Raw genomic sequence first — 18,624 nt, 5'->3', positions numbered from 1 at the left:
AATTAAAATGGGCAAAAGATCTGAATGTACATTTTTCCAAAGAAGACATAAAAATGACCGGGAGGTATATGAAAAGGTGCTCAATATCTTAAATTATCAGGCAAACGCAAATCAAAACCACCATGCAATACCACCTCACACCTGTTATGATGACTATTAGCAAAAAGTCGAAAGATAACAAGTGTTGGTTAGGGTGTAGAGAAAAGAAAACTCTCATACACAGTGGAAATACATATTAGTACAGCTATTATGGAAAACAGTATGGAGGTTTTTCAAAAAATTAAAAATAGAACTATCGCATGATTCAGCAATCTCACTACTGAATATATATCCAAAGAAAAATAAAATTGATATGTTGAAGATATAGCTGCACTACCATGTTCACTGCAGGATTATTCACAATAGCAAAGATATGGAATCAATCTAAGTGTCCATCAACTGATGAATTAATAAAGAAAATGTGATCCATACACACACAAAACACACATACACACACACACTGGATATTATTTACCCTTAAAAGAAAAAAGGAAATTCTGACATTTGTGACAACATTGAGGAACCTGGAAGACATTAAAGTAAGCCACACACAGAAAGACGAATACTGCATGATCTCACTTATATGCGAAATCTAAAAAAGTCACATTCACAGAAACAGAGAGAAGGGTGGTTACCAGTGGTTAGGGGAAAGGAGAAATGGGAAGATGTTGGTTGAAGAGTATAAACTTGCAGCTATAAGGTTAACAAGTTCTGGAGCCCTAATGTATGGCATGGTGACTATAATTAATAATAATGCATTGTATACTTAAAATTTGCTGAGAGAGAGGATCTCAAGTATTTTCATCATACACACAAAGACATAACTATGTGATGCAATAGATATGTTTATTAGCTTGATTATGGTAACCATTTTACAATATATACATATATCACAACATCATATTATACACCCTAAATATATGCAATTTCTACTTGCCAACTACACCTCAGTAAAGCTGGGAAAATCTATTTATTGAACCAAAAAAATCCATGCATTAGAAAAAGATTATCTGAACAGTTACATTATTATGCAAGGTTGATGTGAAGGTAAAAGTCTTGTAAGTAACAAGTGAGCCAAAAGAATTACCTAGCATTACCATTTCATAATATTTTTGTAGTTTTCAACTTATAGTATGTGTAGTTGCTCTGATAAAATTATAATATGCTATATTAGAGTGGGGACAAATAATTATATACTTTGGTGGTATTGAGTAATTTGGAAATTTGCAAAGATCTAAAGATGCATCTTTGAAAAGGCCAGTCTGGTTTATCATTGACAAGGGAATATAGAGTACCTGGAGGTCATCTTTTTAGCCCTCATTACTTGAGTTAGGCAGTGCCCTAAAGTTATGCAGAGAAATTAGCTGCGTGTGATGGCACATGCCTATAGTCCCAGCTACTCGGGAATCTGAGGCGGGAGAATTTCTTGAGCCCATGAGTTCCAGGTTGCAGTGAGCTATGATCATGTCTCTGCACTTAAGCCTGGGTGACAGATTGAGGCCTGGTCTCCTTTAAAAAAAAAAAAAAAAAAAAAAAATGCATAGAAGCCCAAGCTGTGGGGCCATACTGAAACTTGTTTGGTGTCCTTGTCTCTATGAGAAGCACCCAATGAGATATTTCTCACTGGTCTTGACAAGATATTGCATATATCTTTTTAATTGTTATTTTTTAATTTAAATGCTTACTATTAAAAGAAAAAGGTTTGAAAACTACTGACCAGGTTTCCCGCAACCTCAGCTTTCCTCTACGTAAGATTTTACTTGCATCTAAAAAATCTCTGACATACCAGTTATGGTCCTATTTGTGAGGTCCTTTATCGATTATATGATTTTTAGTCCATGTCTGAGTTAGACACTATCTTTCAAAGTCTTCATTTCAAATTCATTTAGTTACCAGTTTTTCACACTAGACAAATTATTTGGATTCTTTAATTAGAATTTATTTTCCTAAGCATAAACCCCTCTTTTCCCTTTAATTTTCATTTGTTCTTCATTGCTTACCACATTATGGGCAATCTCTGTATTCTGGCATTTTAAATCTTTGATCACATGGCACCAGAGCTGTCTACCACTGCATGCCTACATGTGCCTTAGAGTGCAGTAGAGCTGAGGGCCAGGACAATATCTCACACATGCTGTGTTAAGCCTTACAGAAACAATATCAAACAACTAAATCTGCTGTTGTTGCTGTTATGCTTCCCATTGTTAGCCCCAAGTAACTAATATATATATATATATATTTTTAAGATGGAGTCTCACTTTGTCGCCAAGTTGGAGTGCAGTGGCGCGATCTCGGCTCACTGCAGCGGCCACCTCCTGGGTTCAAGCGATTCTCCGGCCTCAGCCTCCCAAGTAGCTGGGATTACAAGCACGCACCACCATGCCCAGCTAAATTTTGTATTTTTAGTAGAGACAGGGTTTCACCATGTTGGCCAGGATGGTCTCGATCTCCTGACCTCGTGATCCACCAGCCTCGGCCTCCCAAAGTGCTGGGATTACAGGCGTGAACCACCACACCCAGCCACTAATTTTTTTTTTTTTTAACTCTGATTGAAGGAGAAAAATGTTTTGTTTTCTCTCCCTCTCTGAAAAAAAAAAATGCTTACATTTTAGGGAAAGTTGTCTCAGTTTGTTTTGTGTTGCTATGACAGAGTCCCACACCTCCCATAACACCTCCCGTTAGGTCCCATCTCCCAACACTGTTGCATCACATACTAAATTTCCACCACAGGCTTTTTGGGATATATATTCAAACCCTAGTAGAACTGAATATGTATATTTTTTACTTTTGTATTTCTTCTATTTTTCAAGAAATAGCCTATTTCTTCCCATTTAGAATATATTTTTCAAATCTTCACAACACACAGCAACATATTTAATATTAAACCTGTAACATGACAATAAGGTTAATAAATGCTTAATAAAACCACCAGTTTGTTTACTTTCTGAAAGCATATAAGAAAATAAAAATGATTGATTACTTTATTTGGTAAATTTAGTACTTCTAAAATATGTCAAATGAAAGACAGAAATCCCTCATTTATTGCCAGACAAATATAACAATGAAACACAGCTTTATCACAGTTATTTATGTAATTAAATATTCTGTTTTATTTTAGGAATTCTTCAGAGGAGGTACTCTTCACATTTAAAACAAAAAAAATGTTTAATATCTTAAATCAAAGGTTTTAAAACCACATGGTACATTTTAATTTAATATTAACTAAAAATATGCAAACAACTAATCTTAGTTGTTTTCTGTTTAATTCTATTCCTGAAAGATTTCTAAGATAGTCTCATGCCCAATTTTCTAGAGATAGCTTGCAGCTTATTAGCTTGCTTCCATTTAGTAATAATTAGGGTATTTGGATGCACTAAATAAAATATGATGTATCACAGATTTGGTAATGCATATAAGTTACCTTAAATACTTTCTGGTGATTGCCCAGTGACTATATTTATGCATATTACATTTATATATCTTATATATAAAAACACATACATGAATTCCTGAAAATGTATTATAGATTGAGTGATGTTTGTCTTCAATTATAGTACGTGTTTTTCTTTTTCCTTGAATGGCTCTTCCCAGTTTATTCTATGACTCAGGTACACTAACCACAGTTCAACTTAAACACTGAAGTTGCTTTTACATTGCTTATCCAGGTTGGGGGAGAGGATGGAAGAGGAGGGTGCAGAGGTTCAGGAACCATGGAGAATGATGAGAAAGCTCAGTGGCTGGGTCTGACAGTTTCTTTAGAAAATGTAATTCAATCTACTTCTCCTTGGCTTTGTATTTGCAACTGTTGGAAGTTATATAAATATTTTCTTCTGTTTAACATCTTTTCTTTTCCATGCTCATGTCCTCATAATGAATACATTGTTATCAAAATAAATTTATATTAAAAAAGAATGAATTTGCTGCTACTAATTCCTCTGGAGTATATACCTAGAATTACCCAAGTAGGAAGCAGTCAATTCAAATTAACTGCCACTTAGAGTCCCCGACCCTCAGAAACCACTGCTTGTTTATTCCTTTCCACTGTGTCTTGTTGCTTATGGCATGCCTCTTCTAAAGGTAGTCATATGGGGCTCATGTTATGCTTTAGTTTCAGCTGCCCTGAGGGATTATTTGCATTTTGGAATCTATAGTTTCAGTCAGACCATAATAAGCATAACATCAAATTTCATTAAAATTAGTCCCGAACTTTTCACATGATGTGATAATAAACAAATAGAATACATTCTACACAATATGCCTTCTACAATGGAGTTAAAGGAACATATGGGCTGGGTTCACTGGTAATGCCTATAATCCCAGAGCTTTGGGAGGCTGAGTTGGGCTGATCGCTTGAGCTCAGGAGTTTGAGACCAGCCTGGACAACATGGTGAAACTCCATCTCTACAAAAAATGCAAAAATATTAGCTGGGCATGGTGGTGGGTACTTGTGGTCCCAGCTACTCCCGAAGCTGAGGTGGAAGGATGGCTTGAGCCAGGGTGGCAGAGGTTGCAGTGAGCCAAGAATGTGCCACTGCACTCCAGTCTGGGTGACAGAGCGAGACCCTGTCTCAAAAAAAAAAAAGGGGGGCACATATGATAGGAGAAAATAAGGTAGACAAGTCTTTATCAGCCAACTTAAATGCTGTGTTGTTTATCACAAACTGGAATATTTTATGTTACATTATTTTATTCACTTTACATTATTCATTCCTTGGCACAACCCTATCAGAATGATATTCTTATTATTCCCATTTTATACACGAGGAAACTGAAACTTAGATTAGTAATTAGTTCAAAGCCACATAGATAAGAGAGGCTAAGAATTACACTAAGCTCTAATAGCCTTCAGAGTTGAGGCCTGTGAGCATTGCTTATGTGTACAACCTTGGAGGTACTGAAGATCAAAATAAGAGATAAAAAACAAAAAATGAGAGAATATGGAACAATTAGTAAATTATATCACATTGCATAAAACAGTTACATGATAATAACTAGACTTTTTAGTTCATAATCCAGACTTATTTTAAAAAATTATATATACAGGAGGAGTAGGACACATCTAACATCACTTTTAAGAAAAGAAAATCCTTGTAACCTCAAAATGGGAGTTTTCTCTGTAACTGAAGACTTAAAAGTTACCTACAGGCTAATAATAGATTTTAAATGCTATTTATGAGTTTACTCCCCTATATTCATTGACCCTTACTCTCTATCTCCCCCAGGGGATTTTCTTTCTCCTCTTAGCCTCACCTCTTTAGGTACCACCCATCACTGAGATCTTAGCACTTGATCTCTTTTAATTCTTCAGTGTTCATTCATTCAGCTCTCATTACTACGCAGAGAAATCCTATGGTAGACTCAATGTGAATGACTTCAAGAGAGATAAGAGTTCCTTCTTTATTAAACAAGATGTTGAGGTTACTACCCTTTCTACGTTTCTTAGTTTTTTCTCTTTTCTTTTATTTTTCATCTTAAACTAACCTTGGATAAACTCATTGAACTCTGCCATTCTAAAATCCAGAGATTATATAATCTGGAGAAGGTTATCTGGAGAGAATCCAGGTCCAATACAAGAATCCACACCCTTATGCCTTCAGAGAGCATCTGGCAATTGCACAGTCCAATTTTCTTGATTCCATTCAGTCAGTTCTGGAACTTGACTTGGAATGCATTTCCTTGACCATTCTTCAAGTTGCCATCTCAGACTACCAGAAGGCCATCAGGCTCTCTGTCACTTCTCTTTCCCCTGACTCTACCAGCTTAGTTTCCTTTGTACTCTTGTGTTCTTTGCTTAGTTACATTTTAAGTCAAGGAATCATGCTCTATTTTACTTCTGTTCAGAATCTAACACTATGTTGCAGACAGTTGCACCTGGATTCTATCTAGTGAGACCCTCCAAGGGAATTGCAGTTCTAACTTTAGAGAGAACTGCTTGTTTTCAATTTTGGTATAAATTTTATAGCTTTGTATAGATTTAGCCATTGGAGGGAAAAAGATAGAGATATTTTGTAGCAATGGTCCTATTTTTACAAAAGAAATTATTTTATAATTTTCAGGGTAGGCAAAGTTACTCAAATAAATTTAAGAACTAAAGAGTAGACACCAAGTGTCCTGCTTCTTTTTAACTTTTAGGCAAATATCCCAATCGTTAGTTTTTATTCATTCTGACATCATATCTGGAGAATAAGTTTTTATTTGTGCATACTGAACATGACGTAGTGACATATGATTAAAGCAAGCTTTTATACATACAACTGTACAATTTGCAGCAAAAATAAGGCACCAGGCTTTGCTACTTTAAATATATATCCACTTAAAACTACTATTTTAGGAAAGACGATTAAAGTAAGGAACAATCAAAAGTGAAAAGATAGCAGCACCTCCCTTTGAAGTGGAAAAAGTCCCTTGGTCTAACTAGGGAGTGCTGACTTGGAAAAATTGGTAGTTTGACACCGTGGAAGAAATAAAATTGTCATGAACAAAGGTGAAGAGGGATTATATTTGTCAAGAAGAGACTCCTTCTGGATGAACTGTCTGAGGGCTGTGGCATGTCACATCTTATCTTGGAAAGTTAATGACTGGTAATGTTGGAGGAATAGGTCTTTTGTCAGATCATTATAGCAGCCTAGTTACAACTGCCTTAAGATGTAATGACTGGTTCAGAGAAGGGGCCAAAATACTTTAGGTGAAACACGACTCAATCCAATCACCTTTTCCCTGATTAGCAGAGGGAAGCCAAGGCAGTTTTACCTAGAAGGCACTAAGGGTGAGCCCTAGGGCAAGAACACAGAAGCTGCTTTTGGTCCCCAGAAAACAAGGGCTGAAGAGTTTGCTTGGCCCCTGACACTGTGCACGTAGTCAGCTCTGCTTTGCTCAGCCTTGCTCTAGTATGAACAGAGTTGGTTTTGGAATGTACTCGTCTTATTTTAAGCATCCTGGAAGAATGGAAAGCAAAAAATTAACCTAGAAAATTGAATGAGGCTGGATGAAAGGTGTTCTTGTATTAAATTAAATATTTTATTGCTCTTTACAAAAAAGGACAAGATCCCACGCAGTTTAGGTACATATCAGGAAGTCAATAGGAAAACTGTCCCTTTCTAGGAGTTCTAGGGGTCAAATTTAATGCGTGGGTACAGTGAAAGAGCATTGGTTTTTTCCTCATCTATTACTGCATCCCAGTTTTGATGTGTGTTTAGATCTCATCTAATGTGAAAAAGGAGAGGACAAGAAAGGCTACTATTGAAGAAAAACACAAAGAAGCATTATTAGGATGACAAATACTCTTTTAAACTTCATCTTAACTGTTAATTTTAAAGATAATTTTCTCTTGTTTAAAAAAAGCATCATGCCAGGTGCGGTGGTTTATGCCTATAATCCCAGCACTTTGGGAGGCTGAGGATCATTTAAGCCCAGTTGAGACCAACCTGGGCAACATGGTGAAACCCCATCTCTACTGAAAATACAAAAACTGGCCAGGTGTGGTGGTGCATACCTGTAGTTCCAGCTACTTGGGCAGCTGAGGTGGGAGGATTGGCTTGAGCCGAGGAGGTGGATTTGCAGTGAGCTGAGGTCATGCCATTGCACTCCAGCTTAGGCCACAGAGTGAGGCAGACTCCATCACAGAAAGAAAGAAAAGAAAGAAAAGAAAGAAAGAAAGAGAAAGAAAGAGGAAGAAAGGAAGAAAGGAAGAAAGGAAGAAAGGAAGAAAGGAAGAAAAGAAGAAAGGAAGAAAGGAAGAAAGGAAGAAAGGAAGAAAGGAAGAAAGAAAGAAAGAAAGAAAGGAAGGAAGGAAGGAAGAAAGGAAGGAGGGAGGGAGGGAGAGAGGGAAGGAAGGAAGGAAGGAAGGAAGGAAGGAAGGAAGGAAGGAAGGAAGGAAGGAAGGAAGGAAGGAAGGAAAGAAAGAAAGAAAGAAAGAAAGAAAGAAAGAAAGAAAGAAAGAAAGAAAGAAAGAAAGAAAGAAAGAAAGAAAGAAAGAAATTAGCCTCGTGTGGTGATGTGTGCTTATAGTCCCAGCTCCTCAGAGGCTGAGGTTGGAGGATGTTTGAACCCAGGAGGTCAAGGCTGTAGTGAGCTCAGATCATGCTGCTGCACTCCAACCTGGGTGACAAAGTGAGACCCTGCCTCAGAAAAACAAACAAACAAACAAACAGACAAAAAGGTACACACTTAACATACTGCTTATTACTACCCCAAGTAATCTACAGATTTAATATCAAAATGCCAATGATGTTCTTCACAGGATTAGAAGAAATTATTTTTCTTTCTTTTCTTTCTTCCTTCTTCTCCTTTTATTCTTCCTCCTCCTCCTCCTTCTTCTTTTTGTAGAGATAGGGTCTATGTTGCTCAAGCTGGTATCGAATTCCAGGGCTCAACCAATCCTCCCACACTGGCCTCCTAAAGTACTGGGATTGATTACAGATGTGAGCCACTATGCCTGGCTGAAAAAAATAAGCCTTAAAATTTGTATGGAACCACAAAAGACCCTGAACAGCCAAAGCAATCCTGAGCAAAAAGAATAAAAATATACTACAAAGCTGTAGTAGCAAAACAGCATGGTACTGGCATAAAAACAGACACATAGACCAATGTAACAGAATGGAGAACCCAGATATTAATCCTCACATTTACAGCCAACTGACTTTTGACAAAGGCACCAAGAACATACATTAGGGAAAGGACAGTCTCTACAATAAATGGTGCTGGGGAAACTGGATGTCCATATGCAGAAGAATGAAACTAAACCCCCACCTCTCACTCTACTAAAAAAATCAATTCAAAATGGAGCTGAGACCTAAATGTAAGATCCAAAACTATAAACTACTAGGAAAAAAAAAAAAAAAAAAAAACACAAAGGAAACACTTTAGGACATTGGTCTTGGAAAAGATTTTGTGAATAAGACCTCAAAAACATAGGCAACAAAAGCAAAAATAAACAAATGGGTTATATCAAACCAAAAAGCTTCTGCACAGCCAAGGAAGCAATCAACAGATTGAAAAGATAACCTACAGAATGAGAGAAAATATTTGTAAACTATTCATTTGACAGGGGATTAATATCCAGGATATACAATGAACTCAAACATCTCAACCACAGGAAGCAAACAATCTCATTATAAAATGGATAGGTGATCTGAACAGACATTTCTCACTTGATCTTAGCCAAAAGGCCTATAAGCGATGAACAAACATTTTTCAAAAGAAGACATACAAATCACCAACAAATGTATGAAAAACTACTCAACATCATTAATCACTAGGGAAATGCAAATCAAAACGACAATGAGGTATTATTTCATCCCAGTCAGGATGATTATCAAAAAGGTGAAAATAGCAAATGCTGATGAAGATGTGGAGAAAAGGAAACTCTCATACACTGTTTGTGGGAATGTAAACTAGTACAGCCACTATAGGGGACGGTATGTAGATTCCTAAAAACACTCCAAATAGAACTGCCATTTGATCTAGCATTCCCACTACTGGGCACCTATCCAAAGGAAAGGAAATTGGTGTGTCAAAGAGACATCTGCACCCCCATGTTCATTGCAATACTATTTGCAATAACCAAAACATAAAATCAACCTAGGTGTCCAACAACAAGTGAATGCATAAAGAAAATATGTTATATAAACACAATAGAATACCATTCTACCATAAAAAAAGAATGAAATACTGTTATTTGTGGCTATATGGATGAACGAAAGGACATTATGTTACTTGAAATAAGCCAGGAACAGAAAATGAAACACCACATGCTCTCATTCATATGTGGAAGTGTAAAATAATTTATTTTGGATTGGTGCAAACCTAATAAAACAGGTTTTGCACCAACCTAATAGAACAGAGGCTGTTAGAGGCTGGGAAGGATGTGAAGGAGGAGATAGGGAGAGATTTATTAAAGGATACAAAATTACAGTTAGATAGAAAGAATAACTTCTAGCGTTCTATACTACTCTAGAACCGAAAATATCTGAGACAGATCTCAGTCAATTTAGAGTTTATTTCGCCACGGTTAAGAATGTGGCCTCAGGAGATCCTGGTGACATGTGCCCAAGGTGGTCAGGGTACAGCATGCTTTCTTTCTTTTTTTTGTTTTCTTGAGATGGAGTCTTGCTCTGTCTCCCAGGCTGGAGTGCAGTGCTATGATCTCAGCTCGCTGCAGCCTCTGCTTCCTGGGTTCAAGTGATTCTCCTGTCTCAGCCTCCCAAGTAGCTGGGGTTATAAGCATGCAACCACCACGCTCAGCTAATTTTTGTGATTTTAGTAGAGATGGGGTTTCACTGTGTTGGCCAGGCTGGCCTCGAACTCCTGACCTCAGGTGATCCACCTGCCTCAGCCTCCTAAAGTGCTGAGATTACAGGTGGGAGCCACTGCGCCTAGCCACTGCTTGCTTTTACATATTTTAGGGATACATAACACATTAATTAATACATGTAAGATTTACATTGGTTCAATATGGAAGAGCAGGACAATTGGAGGCAGTGAAGGGTGGGATGGGAGGACTTCCAGGTCATAGACAGATTTAAATATATTCTGATTGGTTGAAAGAGTTATCACTAGAAAGGAATCTCTGCGTTAAGATAAGTCTTGATTCAATCACGACTGAACTGTGTAACCCTTGCCAACCCCTCATTCGGGGCCCAAATCTTGTCTCTTGAATCACTAATACCTCATCATGTGGTAGATTTCTCAGAACCAAGATTCTTCCCCCTGCCCTAATGAAAAATGACCACACTGGAGATTTCCAGTGCTGCAGTTCACCTATCAACTGATTGAAGTCTCCTGAAGCAAGACATCACCCTGAGTTTGCTAAGCTCTATGATTTAAACGATGCCACCGTCTTTGAGGCCAATCCTTACAGCTAAGATTATTTCTGAGATCCTTCTGCCATTTCCGAGCTTGCTTTCTGACAGCTGCTGAGTTTCCTGCATGCCTCGCAAGTAAGCCTGCACAATATTTTGCAGATGCACAGAATTAGTATTTATTTAGAGCTGTGTTTGATAGTGAGATTTGGGTAAACTGAACCGCTTCTCTGAGTCTCATTTTAAAATCTGTAACATGAGGAAGTTAAAAAGTTTCTGAGTCCTCAAGTTTAACATGTTAAAAATTATCCTAACCAATGATTTAAATATACTGACAAAGATCAAGATGAGCTCATCAATCCGCTTATCTCTTCAGAAAAAAATATTCCTCAGAAAAAAAAAATAAAAACAAAATGAATCTCATAACTTTACTTAAATCAGAATAGGTACTATTGGCAGACTAGAATTTTAAGGAATCCATACAAGCACAAAAGATAGAAGCCAGAGAGGATCAGACTGATACTCAAAAAAGAATTCCTACAAAGTTGAGAGTAGACTTGGAATTTTTCATTCATTCATTCATTCACTCATTCATGTATGTATTGATTTAGATATTATGTAAAAAGTGCCTACTACATGCCAGGCACTGTTTTTAGCACTAAGGATAACATAGTGAACAAAACAGAGTCCCTCTCTTCATGAAGATTTCAATCTTGTAAGGAAAACACACAAGAAGCAAGCAAATAAACAATAAGCGATATATGCTTGGTAATGATGGTAAGTACTATGAAGAATAAAATAAAGCCGTGTAAGGAATTAGAGTGTGAAGTGGGGCCAGAAGATGCTATTTTTCAATGGGTTGGTCAACGAAAGCCTCTCTAAGGAGGTGACATTTGAACAAAGGACTGAAAGAAGTATGTGAGCATGCCAAGTGCTCATCTGAGGGAAGAGCATTTCAGGCAGAGTGAATAGTAAGTGTAAAGACCATGATCCAGGAGTGTGTTTGGTGAATTGAGGACTGAGAAGGTCCCAGTGGCCAAAGCAGAGTAAACACCAAAGGCAGAAGGGACAGATCATTAAAGCCTTCTAGGAAGGCAGGGTAAGGACTAAGAGACATAGAATTTTGTTCTAAATGTGATGACATGCCAAAAGAGAGTTTTAAGGCACAATTTGACTTGTAGATTTTTTTTTTTTTTATATATAAGAGACAGGGTCTCGATGTGTTGCCCAGGTGGGAGTACAGTGGATTATCTACAGGAGTGATCATAGCACACTACAGTCTCCAACTCTTGAGCTCAAACAATGCTCTTGCCTCAGCCTCCAGAGTAGCTGGGGTTACAGGGGTGTCCTACCACAATTTGCATTTTTTTTTTTTTTTTAAAAAGGATGACTCTTGCTTTTATGTGGAAAATAAAGAACATGAGGGAGGGGGTACAGAAGGAAAGAACCAAAGTAAACAAGCCAGTCAGAGGTTACAGGAAAGGTCCAAGCAGAGATGGTGATGGTTTGTTCTAGGGCAGTAGCCACAGAGGTTATGTACAAAAAAAAAAAAAAAAAAAAATCAGAAATACCTACAATTAATTCTAAACAATTATTTGAACTGGAAATAAAATTAATAAAGTAAATTCCAGATTATTATCACCTGGAATGATACAACATGGCAGTAGTAGGAGAAAGAGGACCAAAGGGAGTGAAATTGATCAAGGGCAAGACACAGATGCTGTTTAATTATAGGAGTTGAAGAATAATATAAGTAAAATGGTGGTTAAAATTGAAATATTTGTGTGCAGAAGAAAAATCAGATGTATAATTTCTACGCTACTAAAATAAAGAAGAAAGCAACTTAATTTCACAAATGGCAAAAAAGAAAAAAGTAGTAAATCATATAAAATGGCAGGAATAAATAAAATCACAATTAATACAAATAAATTAAATCCTTCTAATGAAATAAAGCCCATATATAATTGGGCTTTAAAAATCCAGCTATAGGGCACAGTGGCTCATGCCTGAAATCCCAAAGCACTTTACAAGGCCAAGGCAGGCAGATCACTTGAGGCCAGGAGTTCAATGCCAGTTTGACTAACATGGAAAAACCCTGTCTCTACCAAAATACAAAAATTAGGTGTGGTGGCACATGCCTGTAACGCAGCTACTCCAGTGGCTGAGGCACTAGAATCTCTTGAACCCAGGAGGCAGATGGAGGTTGCAGTGAACCAATATCTCACTACTACACTCCAGCCTGGGTAACAGAGCGAGACTCTGTCTCAAAAGAAAAAAAAATACAGCTATATTGGAACACAGTATCAGAACCACCTGGAAACTCATTGTCAGAATCAATATTTCATAAGAATCAAGGAGTAGACTTTTGGATAAAGGGATTTTTCTTTTAGGACCCTAGAAAGTTAAGCAGGGATGTTTGGCATATCTGGGCCCTGACACTTGTGATTTCTCCTGGAGAAAAGAAACGAGTGCTGAAGAACAGGCTAGAAGGTATGCTTATTTCCACTCCTCAGGATATAGATTTTGTGCCTTTTTGAACTTAGTTTTTCCATGTATTTATTTTTTGCTTATTTTTAAAAAAAGGCAGTTGAGTAAATTGTTCACTCAAATAATATGTTTAAAATAACATTTTGGGGAGGTTATCACACATATAAAATTATGTGATTTTTGACAAAGGTGAAATTCAGTAGCGAATGGATGAGTTTTTGAATAGATGGTTCTGGATCAATTGGATATCTATTTGGAAAAAATGAACCCTGACCCCTTCCTCACATTATTCACAATATTAATTAAAAATAGATCAAAGACCTAAATGTGAAGAGTAAAATAATGAAACTCTAGAAGAAAACAGAATATCTTCAGGTCCTTAAGATAGGCAATGTTTTCTGGCTGGGCACGGTGGGGCCTATAATCCCAGTACTTTAGGAGGCCGGGGTGGGCGGATCACAAGGTCAGGAGATTGAGACCATCCTGGCTAACATGGTGAAACCCCGACTCTACTAAAAAATACAAAAAAATTAGCCGGGCATAGTGGCTGGCACCTGTAGTCCCAGCTACTCGGGAGGCTGAGGCAGGAGAATGGCATGAACCCCAGGAGCGGAGCTTGCAGTGAGTGGAGATCGCTCCACTGCACTCCAGCCTGGGTGACAGAGCGAGACTCCGTCAAAAAAAAAAAAAAGATAGCCAATGTTTTTGTTATTATTATTATTATTATTATTATTATTATATTCGAAGTTCTAGAGTACAGGTGCACAACGTGCAGGTTTGATACATAGGTATACATGTGCCATTTTGGCTTGCTGCACCCATCAACTCAGCATTTACATTAGGTATTTCTCCTAATGCTACCCCTCCCCCAGACCCCCACCCCACAACAGGCCCCGATGTGTGATGTTCCCCGCCCTGTGTCCAAGTGATCTCATTGTTCAATTCCCACCTATAAGTGAGAACATGAGGTGTTTGGTTTTCTGTCCTTGTGATAGTTTGCTGAGAATGATGGTTTCCAGTTTCATCCATGTCCCTACAAAGGACACGAACTCATCCTGTTTTATGGCTGCATAGTATTCCATGATGTATGTGTGCCACATTTTCTTAATCCAGACTATCATTGATGGACATTTGGGTTGGTTCCAAGTCTTTGCTATTGTGAATAGTGCAGCAATAAACATATGTGTACATGTATCTTTATAGTAGCATGATTGATAATCCTTTGGGTATATACCCAGTAATGGAATGGCTGGGTCAAATGGTAATTCTAGTTCATGATCCTTAAGGAATCACCACACTGTCTTCCACAGTGGTTGAACAAATTTACACTCCCACCAACAGTGTAAAAGCATTCCTATTTCTCCACATCCTCTCCAGCATCTGTTGTTTCCTGACATTTTAATGATTGCTATTCTAACTGGCATGAGATGGTATCTCATTATGGTTTTTGATTTGCATTTCTCTGATGACCAGTGATGACAAGCATTTTTTCATGTGTTTGTTGGCTGCATAAATGTCTTCTTTTGAGAAGTGTCTGTTATATCCTTTGCCCACTTTTTGATGGGGTTGTTTTTTTTCTTGTAAATTTGTTGGGAGTTCTTTGTAGATTCTGGATATTAGTCCTTTGTCAGATGGGTGGATTGCAAAAATTTTCTCCCATTCTGTAAGTTGTCTGTCCACTCTGATGGTAGTTTCTTTTGCCATGCAGAAGCTCTTTAGTTTAATTGGATCCCATTTGTCTATTTTGGCTTTTGTTGCCATTGCTTTTGGTGTTTTAGTCATGAAGTCCTTGCCCATGCCTATGTCCTAAATGGTATTGCCTAGGTTTTCTTCTAGGGCTTTTATAGTTTTAGGTCTAACATTTAAGTCTTTAATCCATCTTGCATTAATTTTTATATAAGATGTAAGGAAGGGATCCAGTTTCAGCTTTTTACATATGGCTAGCCAGTTTTCCCAGCACCATTTATTAAATAGGGAATCCTTTCCCCATTTCCTTTTTTTTTTTTTTTTTTTTTTGGTGTGTGTGTGTGTGGTTTGTCAAAGATCAGAGGGTTGTAGATGCGTGGCATTATTTCTGAGGGTTCCATTGGTCTATATATCTGTTTTGGTACCAGTACCATGCTGTTTTGGTTACTGTAGACTTGTAATACACTTTGAAGTCAGGTAGCGTGATGCCTCTAGTTTTGTTCTTTTTTGCTTAGGATTGTCTAGGCAATGCGGACTCTTTTTTGGTTCCATATGAACTTTAAAGTAGTTTTTTCCAATTCTGTGAAGAAAGTCATTGGTAGCTTGTTGGGGATGGCATTGAATCCATAAATTACTTTGGGCAGTAAGGCCATTTTCATGATATTGATTATTCCTATCCAAGAGCATGGAATATTCTTCCATTTGTTTGTCTCCTCTTTTATTTCCTTGGGCAGTGGTTTGTAGTCTCCTTGAAAAGGTCCTGCACATCCTTTGTAAGTTGGATTTCTAGGTATTTTATTCTCTTTGTAGCAATTGTGAATGGGAGTTCACTCATGATTTGGCTCTCTGTTATTGGTGTATAGGAATGTTTGTGAATTTTGCACATTGATTTTGTATCGAGATTTTGCTGAAGTTGCTTATCAGCTAAAGGAGATTTTGGGCTAAGAGGATGGGGTTTTCTAAATACACAATCATGTCATCTGCAAACAGGGACAATTTGACTTCTTCTTTTCCTAACTGAATACCGTTTATTTCTTCCTCTTGCCTGATTGCCCTAGCCAGAACTTCCAACACTATGTTGAATAGGAGTGGTGAGATAGGGCACCCTTGTCTTGTGCTGGTTTTCAAAGGGAATGCTTCCAGCTTTTACCCATTTAGCATCATATTGGCTGTGAGTTTGTCATAAATAGCTTACTATTTTGAGGTATGTGCCATCAATACCTAGTTTATTGAGAGTTTTTGTCATGAAGGGCTGTTGAATTTTGTCAAAGGCCTTTTCTGCATCTATTGAGATAATCATGTGGTTTTTGTCACTGGTTCTGTGTATGTGATGGATTACTTTTATTGATTTGCATATGTTGAACCAGCCTTGCATCCCAGTGCTGAAGCCGACTTGATCATGGTGGATAAGCTTTTTGATGTGCTGCTGGATTTGGTTTGCCAGTATTTTATTGATGATTTTCGCATCGATGTTCATCAGGGACATTGGTCTAAAATTCTCTTCTTTTGTTGTGACTCTGCCAGGCTTTGGTATTAGAATGATGTTGGCCTCATAAAATGAGTTAGGGAGGATTCCCTCTTTTTCTATTCATTGGAATAGTTTCAGAAGGAATGGTACCAGCTCCTCCTTGTACCTCTCGTAGAATTCAGTCGTGAATCCATCTGGTCCTGGACTTCTTTTGTTTTATAGGCTATTAGTTATTGCCTCAATTTCAGAGCCTGCTATTGGTCTATTCAGAGATTCACCTTCTTCCTGGTTTAGTCTTGGGAGAGTGTATGTGTCCAGGAATTTATCCATTTCTTCTAGATTTTCTAGTTTATTGGCATAGAGGTGTTTATAATATTCTCTGATGATAGTTTTCATTTCTGTGGGATCAGCAGTGATATCCCATTGATCATTTTTTTTATTGCATCTATTTGATTCTTCTCCCTTTTCTTCTTTATTAGTCTTGCTAGTGGTCTATCAATTTTGTTGATCTTTTCAAAAAACCGGCTCCTGGATTCATTATTTTTTTGAACGGTTTTTTGTGTCTCTATCTCTTTGAGTTATCTGATCTTAGTTATTTCTTGCCTTCTGCTAGCTTTTGAATTTGTTTTCTCTTGCTTCTCTAGTTATTTTAATTGAGATGTTAGGGTGTCAATTTTAGATCTTTCCTGCTTTCTCTTGTGGGTATTTAGTGCTATAAATTTCCCTCTACACTGGCTTTAAATGTGTTCCAGAGATTCAGGTATGTTGTGTCTTCGTTCTCATTGGTTTCAAAGAACATCTTTCTATCTGCCTTCATTTCGTTATTTACCCAGTAGTCATTCGGGAGCAAGTTGTTCAGTTTCCATGTAGTTGTGCGATTTTGAGTGAGTTTCTTAATCCTGAGTTCTAATTTGATTGCACTGTCATCTGAGACACAGTTTGTTGTGATTTCTGTTTTTTACATTTGCTGAGGAGTGCTTTACTTCCAATTATGTGGTCAATTTTAGAATCAGTGTGATGTGGTGCTGAGAAGAATGTTAAGTCTGTTGATTTGGGGTGGAGAGTTCTGTAAATGTCTATTAGGTCTGCTTGTTGCAGAGCTGAGTTCAGGTCCGGGATATCCTTGTTAACTTTCTGTCTCATTGATCTGTCTAATATTGACAGTGGGGTGTTAACGTCTCCCATTATTATTGTGTGGGAGTCTAAGTTTCTTTGTAGGCCTTTAAGGACTTGTTCTATGAATCTAGGTGCTCCTGTATTAGGTGCATATACATTTAGGATAGTTAGCTCTTCTTGTTGAATTGATCCCTTTACCATTATGTAATGGCCTGCTTTGTCTCTTTTGATCTTTGTTGGTTTAAAGTCTGTTTTATCAGAGACTAGGATTCCAACCCCTGCCTTTTCTTTTGTTTTTCATTTGCTTGGTAGATCTTCCTCCATCCCTTTATTTTGAGCCTATGTGTGTCTTTCCACATGAGATGGGTCTCCTGAATACAGCACACTGATTGGTCCTGACTCTTTATCCAATTTGCCAGTCTGTGTCTTTTAATTGGGGCATTTAGCCTATTTACATTTAAAGTTAATATTGTTATGTGTGAATTTGATTCTGTCATTAATGTGTTCATGGGTAATTTTGCCTATTAATTGATGCAGTTTCTTCATAGCATGATGGTCTTTACTATTTGGCATGTTTTTGAAGTGACTGGTTCTGGTTGTTTCTTTCCATGTTTAGTGCTTCCTTCAGGGCCTCTTGTAAGGCAGGCCTGGTGGTAACAAAATCTCCCAGCATTTGCTTGTCTGTAAAGGATTTTATTTCTCCTTTACTTATGAAGCTTAGTTTGGCTGGATACAAAATCTGGGTCGAAAATTGTTTTGTTTAAGAATGTTGAATATTGGCCCCCACTCTCTTCTGGCTTGTAGAGTTTCTGCCAAGAGATCTGCTGTTAGTCTGATGGGCTGCCCTTTGTGGGTAACTTGACCTTTATCTCTGGCTGCCCTTAACACTTTTTCCTTCATTTCAACCTTGGTGAATCTGACAATTATGTGTCTTGGGGTTGCTCTTCTTGAGGAGTATCTTTGTGTTGTTCTCCGTATTTCCTGAATTTGAATGTTGGCCTGCCTTACTAGCTTAGGGACGTTCTCCTG

Source organism: Theropithecus gelada, chromosome 6, assembly GCF_003255815.1.
Source record: "Theropithecus gelada isolate Dixy chromosome 6, Tgel_1.0, whole genome shotgun sequence".
Classification (NCBI taxonomy): domain Eukaryota; kingdom Metazoa; phylum Chordata; class Mammalia; order Primates; family Cercopithecidae; genus Theropithecus; species Theropithecus gelada.
Note: the sequence above shows the minus strand (reverse complement) of the source record.